The following is a 7,828-nucleotide window of genomic DNA, read 5'->3' as shown; positions in this document are numbered from 1 at the left end:
GGATGGAGGAAGATCTTCCAAGCAAGTGGAGAACAAAAAAAAGCAGGGGTTGCAATCCTAGTCTCTGATAAAACAGACTTTAAACCGTCAAAGATCAAAAGAGACAAAGAAGGCCATTACATAATGGTAAAGGGATCAATTCAACAGGAAGAGCTAACTCTCCTAAATATATATGCACCCAATACAGGAGGACCCAGATTCATAAACCAAGTCCTTAGAGACTTACAAAGAGACTTAGACTCCCATACAATAATAATGGGAGACTTCAACACTCCACTGTCAACATTAGACAGATCAATGAGACAGAAAGCTAACAAGGATATCCAGGAATTGAACTCATCTCTGCAGCAAGCAGACCTAATAGACATCTACAGAACTCTCCACCCCAAATCAACAGAATATACATTCTTCTCAGCACCACATCACAACTATTCCAAAACTGACCACATAATTGGAAGTAAAGCACTCCTCAGCAAATGTACAAGAACAGAAACTATAACGAACTGTCTCTCAGACCACAGTGCAATCAAACTAGAACTCAGGACTAAGAAACCCAACCAAAACTGCTCAACTACATGGAAACTGAATAACCTGCTCCTGAATGACTACTGAGTACATAACGAAATGAAGGCAGAAATAAAGATGTTCTTTGAAACCAATGAGAACAAAGATACAACATACCAGAATCTCTGGGACACATTTAAAGCAGAGTGTAGAGGGAAATTTATAGCACTAAATGCCCACAAGAGAAAGCTGGAAAGATCTAAAATGGACACTCTAACATCACAATTAAAAGAACTGGAGAAGCAAGAGCAAACACATTCAAAAGCTAGCAGAAGGCAAGAAATAACTAAGATCAGAGCAGAACTGAAGGAGATAGAGACACAAAAACCCTCCAAAAAATCAGTGAATCCAGGAGTTGGTTTTTTGAAGAGATCAACAAAATTGATAGACCGCTAGCAAGACTAATAAAGAAGAAAAGAGAGAAGAATCAAATAGATGCAATAAAAAATGAAAAAGGGGATATCACCACCGACCCCACAGAAATACAAACTACCATCAGAGAATACTATAAAGACCTCTATGCAAATCAACTAGAAAATCTAGAAGAAATGGATAATTTCCTGGACACTTATATTCTCCCAAGACTAAACCAGGAAGAAGTTGAATCCCTGAATAGACCAATAGCAGGCTCTGAAATTGAGGCAATAATTAATAGCCTACCCACCAAAAAAAGTCCAGGATCAGATGGATTCACAGCTGAATTCTACCAGAGGTACAAGGAGGAGCTGGTACCATTCCTTCTGAAACTATTCCAATCAATAGAAAAAGAGGGAATCCTCCCGAACTTTTTATGAAGCCAACATCATCCTGATACCAAAGCCTGGCAGAGACACAACAAAAAAGAGAGACTTTAGACCATATCCCTGATGAACATCGATGCAAAAATCCTCTATAAAATACTGGCAAACCGGATCCAGCAGTACATCAAAAAGTTTATCCACCATGATCAAGTGGGCTTCATCCCTGGGATGCAAGGCTGGTTCAACATTCACAAATCAATAAACTTAATCCAGCATATAAACAGACCCAAAGACAAAAACCACATGATTATCTCAATAGATGCAGAAAAGGCTTTTGACAAAATTCAACAGCACTTTATGCTAAAAACGCTCAATAAATTCAGTATTGATGGAACGTATCTCAAAATAATAAGAGCTATTTATGACAAACCCACAGCTAATATCATACTGAATGGGCAAAAACTGGAAAAATTCCCTTTGAAAACTGGCACAAGACAGGGATGCCCTCTCTCACCACTCCTATTCAACATAGTGTTGGAAGTTCTGGCTAGGGCAATCAGGCAAGAGAAAGAAATCAAGGGTATTCAGTTAGGAAAAGAAGAAGTCAAATTGTCCCTGTTTGCAGATGACATGATTGTATATTTAGAAAACCTCATTGGCTCAGCCAAAATCTCCTTAAGCTGATAAGCAACTTCAGCAAAGTCTCAGGATACAAAATTAATGTGCAAAAATCACAAGCATTCTATACACCAGTAACAGACAAACAGAGAGCCAAATCATGAATGAACTTCCATTCACAATTGCTTCAAAGAGAATAAAATACCTAGGAATCCAACTTACAAGGGATGTAAAGGACCTCTTCAAGGAGAACTACAAAACACTGTCAGTGAAATAAAAGAGGACACAAACAAATGGAAGAACATACCATGCTCATGGATAGGAAGAATCAATATCGTGAAAATGGCCATACTGCCCAAGGTAATTTATAGATTCAATGCCATCCCCATCAAGCTACCAATAAGTTTCTTCACAGAATTGGAAAAAACTGCTTTAAAGTTCATATGGAACCAAAAAAAGAGCCCACATTTCCAAGACAATCCTACGTCAAAAGAACAAAGCTGGAGGCGTCACGCTACCTGACTTCAAACTATACTACAAGGCTACAGTAACCAAAACAGCATGGTACTGGTACCAAAACAGAGATATAGACCAATGGAACAGAACAGAGTCCTCAGAAATAATACCACACATCTACAGCCATCTGATCTTCGACAAACCTGACAAAAACAAGAAATGGGGAAAGGATTCCCTATTTAATAAATGGTGCTGGGAAAAGTGGCTAGCCATAAGTAGAAAGCTGAAACTGGATCCTTTCCTTACTCCTTATATGAAAATTAATTCAAGATGGATTAGAGACTTAAATGTTAGACCTAATACCATAAAACCCTAGAAGAAAACCTAGGCAATACCCTTCAGGACATAGGCTTGAGCAAGGACTTCATGTCTAAAACACCAAAAGCAACAGCAACAAAAGCCAAAATTGACAAATGGGATCTAATTAAACTAAAGAGCTTCTGCACAGCAAAAGAAATTACCATCAGAGTGAACAGACAACCTACAGAATGGGAGAGTATTTTTGCAATCTACTCATCAGACAAAGGGCTAATATCCAGAACCGACAAAGAACTCAAACAAATTTACAAGAAAAAAACAACCCCATCAAAAACTGGGCAAAGGATATGAACAGACACTTCTCAAAAGAAGACATTCATACAGCCAACAGACACATGAGAAAATGCTCATCATCACTGGCCATCAGAGAAATGCAAATCAAAACCACAAAGAGATACCATCTCACACCAGTTAGAATGACAGTCATTAAAAAGTCAGGAAACAACAGGTGCTGCAGAGGATGTGGAGAAATAGGAACACTTTTACACTGTTGGTGGAATTGTAAACTAGTTCAACCATTATGGAAAACAGTATGGTGATTCCTCAAGGACCTAGAACTAGAAGTACCATATGACCAAGCCATCCCATTATTGGGTATATACCAAAGGATTATAAATCATGCTGCTACAAAGACACATGCACACGTATGTTTATTGCGGCACTATCACAATAGCAAAGACTTGGAATCAACCCAAATGTCCATCTGTGACAGACCGGATTAAGAAAAGTGGCACATATACACCATGGAATACTATGCAGCCATAAAAAAGGATGAGTTTGTGTCCTTTGTAGGGACATGGATGCAGCTGGAAACCATAATCTCAGCAAACTATCGCAAGAACAGAAAACCAAACACCGCATGTTCTCACTCATAGGTGGGAACTGAACAATGAGATCACTTGGACTCGGGAAGGGGAACATCACACACTGGATCCTATCACGGGGAGGCGGGAGAGGGGAGGGATTGCATTGGGAGTTATATCTGATGTAAATGACAAGTTGATGGGTGCTGACGAGTTGATGGGTGCAGCACACCAACATGGCACAAGTATACATATGCAACAAACCTGCATGTTATGCACATGTACCCTAGCACTTAAAGTATAGTAAAGAAAAAAAAAAAAGTGCCCTTGCTTTCCGGTATGACAAGACGATCTAGATTGATTTTGCACATTTCCTGCCTGCAGTCAGAAAGCAGCCATTTCTCCAAGAAGCTTTGGTTCCTTGTAGTGAATGATGATATGGAGAATCCAAAGTTATAGCACCAAGGTGCTTTCTGCTTCTGTTTTGTTTAATGCTTCTAGGACTTTTCAGCAGATTAGTCTAAAAATAAGTGCATTTTTTAATGCAAATGTATCATTTGTAAGTAAACCTTTCTGTTAACAGTCTTGATTAGAGGATTTTAATTACTCTCAGAGATCATACATCTGTACCTTCTATTTCATTTGAAAAGTACCAGTTTTCAATGTCACACCCATAATGCGGCAGAGTCTAGCTCTGTCTCCCAGAGCTAGCACAATCTCGGCTCACTGCAACCTCCAGCTCCCAGGTTCAAGCAATTCCCTACGTCAGCCTCCAGAGTAGCTGGGATTACAGGCACACGCTACCACACCTGGCTATTTTTTGTATTTTTAGTAGAGATGGGGTTTCACCATCTTGGCCAGGCTGGTCTTGAACTCCTGACCTCGTGATCCACCCGCCTTGGTCTCCCAAAGTGCTGGGATTACAGGCATGAGCCACTGCGCCGGGCCTTTTTTTTTTTTTTTTTTCTGAGACAGAGTCTCACTCTGTCACCCAGGCTGGAGGGTAGTCGCCCCATCTTGGCTCACTGCAACCTCCGCCTCAAGTGATCCTCCCGCCTCTGTCTCCTAAAGTACTAGGATTACAGGCATGAACCATAACACCCAGTCAATATAACTTTATATTCACAAAGAAACAAAACAATTTGTGTGACTCACTTTATAGCAATATTTACTTTATTGTGGTGGTCTGGAACCAAATCCACAATATCTTTGAGGTAGGGCTACACTTTCTAAGCATTTCCTGAGTCAGCCTACTTTTTCTCCATTTTTTTTGTCATTATTCTATCCATTTTTTTGTTTTCTTGTTGTTGTTGTTTGGAAACAGGAAAGCGCTGTGTCACGTACGCTGGAGTGCAACAGCACGATCATAGCTCACTGCAGCCTCCATCTCCTGTTTTCACACTATCCTCCTCCCTCAGGCTCCTGAGTAACTGAGACTACAGATGCACACTACCACACCTGACTCTTTTTTTTTTTTTTTTTTTGAGACGGAGTCTGGCTCTGTCGCCCAGGCTGGAGTGCAGTGGCGGGATCGCCGCTCACTACAAGCTCCGCCTCCCGGGTTCACGCCATTCTCCTGCCTCAGCCTCCCGAGTAGCTGGGACTACAGGCGCCCGCCACCATGCCCGGTAAATTTCTTGTATTTTTAGTAGAGACGGGGTTTCACGTGTTAACCAGGATGGTCTCAACCTCCTGACCTCGTAATCCGCCCGCCTCAGCCTCCCAAAGTGCTGGGATTGCAGGCGTGAGCCACCGCACCCAGCCCGACTCATTTTTAAAAAGGTGTTTGTAGAGATGGGGTCTCATCATGTTGCCCAAGCTGATCTGGAATTCCTGGCCTCAAACAATCCTCCCGCCTCAGATTCCTGAGTAGCTAGGATCAATCCATTGCTGAAGAGTACGTGGATGCTACTTTGCAGACTGTCAACCTGAGTTTGTGTTTGCTTGACATTGCCTAATTATTAGTTTCAGTTTCAGCTTACCCACTTTTTGTCAGCAACATGCAGAAGAGACTGTGCCCTTTTTAGTGTATCCTGTCAGGAAGCATCTCACATTGGTTTGTGCCATTACTGGTGCAGTGACTTTAAGCCACTTGGTTAAGGTGGAGTTGGCCATATTTCTCCGTTGCAAAATTACTGATTTTCCTCTTGTAATGAATAAGTGTGTGTGAGAAGATTCTTTGAGATGAAGTATATATGTCATTCTTCATCAAACTATAAGGTTTTTTTTTAAGTGAAAGAAAATGTATTAAGAAACTACAGGAATAAAAGAATGGCTACTCCATAGGCAGAGCAGCATCACTTTAAGTGTTTGACATTAACTGATTTTTGTCCAAATCAATAAGTACTGCGATGATTGAAAAATGATTATTACTAAATTTATTTTCATTGTCTCAAGTTCTGCTGAACTCTGGATCCAGGCTGTGTCAATAGGGTAGTGTGGTGCCTCCTGTACCTGTCTCGGCCTCCTACAGTCCTTTTTATTTATTTTGTTTTTTATAATAGAGACAGGGTCTTACTATGCTGCCCAGACTGTTTTCAAACTCCTGGGCTCAAGCAATCTTCCCGCCTCAGCCTCCCAAAATGCTGAGATTACAAGCGTGAGCCACGACACCCAGCCAAGTTCTTTACCATCTTCAGAAGGTTTAGCTTGCACTTTCAGCAGGATGGATTCCCAGAAAGACTATGAGAGAGAGTTGGGGCCTAAGTTGATAATATCAAATACACTGAACTTGACCGTGTTCACCATGCTCTGACTCTAGAGAAATGAGAGTGCTAGTGAGGTTGGTGTCATTTTGTGTATCTTCTGTACCTTGAAGTCCCTCAGAAATCTTGCCCCTGGGCTTCTTGTTCTAAGGACACAACAGGTTCTCTTTTTCTGTGGAGATGAAATCTAGATCTTCAATTTTGGAACCAAATTTGGACTCTTGACTCTGAAGCACCAATTTCTTCAGCAAGTTGTTTTCTGGAATCAATCCCAGGGTATGGGTTTTCATAAATGCCTTGATAAGAGTGTGTAATTGAGAGGTGCTATAGATGATATGACACCGTCTGGCTGCTCTACATTGAAACTCCACACCAGGTTGATCTTGCTTATGGCTCTGGCTTGAATCTAAAGTCAGGTTCTGGTCTTTTCTGGAATCTATGCCTAGCTCTTCAATTCTGGGCGACAGAGCGAGACTCCATCTCAAAAAAAAAAAAAAAAAAGAAAGAAAAGGCTGGGCGCGGTGGCTCATGCCTGTAATCCCAGCGCTTTGGGAGACTGAGGCAGGTGGATTACGAGGTCAGGAGTTCAAGACCAGCCTGGCCAAGATGGTGAAATCCCATCTCTACTAAAAATACAAAAAATAACCAGGTGTGGTGGTGTGCACCTGTAATCCCAGCTACTCCAGAGGCTGAGGTAGGGAATTGCTTGAACCTGGGAGTTGGAGGTTGCAGTGAGCCGAGATCGTGCCACTGCACTCCAGCCTGGGAGACAGAGCTAGACTCTGCCTCATTATGGGTGTGACATTGAAAACTGGTACTTTTCAAATGAAATAGAAGAAGATACAGATGTATGATCTCTGAGCATAATTAAAATCCTCTAATCAAGACTGTTAACAGAAAGGTTTACTTACAAATTATAAATTTTTATTAAAAATTTTTAAAGACATTTACCTTTTAGACTAACCCACTGAAAAGTCCTAGAAGCATTAAACATGCATTCTGGACTCCTGTATTGATTTCTAAAGCAAGTTTTTGTTTGGTAGCATAACCTGGGTAAGGTTTCTGATTGAAGGTATTGATGAGGATTTTCAATTGATCTTCTGTGAATTTGGTGTGATTGCACCTATGATTTGTTGCTACCATCTTGTGTGAAAAGGTGTCTTTGGTCATGCTGGAAGAAAGTCCTGGAGGCTGAGCTGCTGTCTGGGAGACCGCTTACAGCTCATTTTTAAAAAGAAAGGTTGCATGTAATACAACATAATTCACAACTCTAAAGCTTATGGTTTTCTGGGTTTTGACAAATGAAAACACCTGTGCAACTTCAACCCTTACCAGGACATGGATGAGAGTTTCTACCCAAAAGCACCAGTATTTTAACAAACAGCTTTGCATTTTTTGAATTGTTCTGTGCCTGTGAGGATTCCTTACTCCAAGTTTATGACAAATATATTCAGAAGGCATAATTTACAATTATTGTTTGGGTAAGTAGTTTCATCAATTATCTGATTATTTGCTGTGAATTTGAAGTATGTTGATTTTTATGCAGTTGTATTCTGAGAAACAT

At 40.8% G+C, this 7,828-nt stretch overlaps 1 pseudogene; it reads right to left on the bottom strand.

Annotated features, from left to right (window-relative positions):
* Window positions 1–6,300: 6,300 nt before the first annotated feature.
* LOC117082656 lies at window positions 6,301–7,434 on the bottom strand (annotated as a pseudogene).
* Window positions 7,435–7,828: the final 394 nt, after the last annotated feature.

This window comes from Trachypithecus francoisi, unplaced genomic scaffold, assembly GCF_009764315.1.
Source record: "Trachypithecus francoisi isolate TF-2019V2 unplaced genomic scaffold, Tfra_2.0 Contig00264, whole genome shotgun sequence".
Taxonomy (NCBI): Eukaryota; Metazoa; Chordata; class Mammalia; order Primates; family Cercopithecidae; genus Trachypithecus; species Trachypithecus francoisi.
The sequence above is the reverse complement of the archived record's forward strand: the minus strand, read 5'-3'. Positions and strand labels throughout refer to the sequence as shown.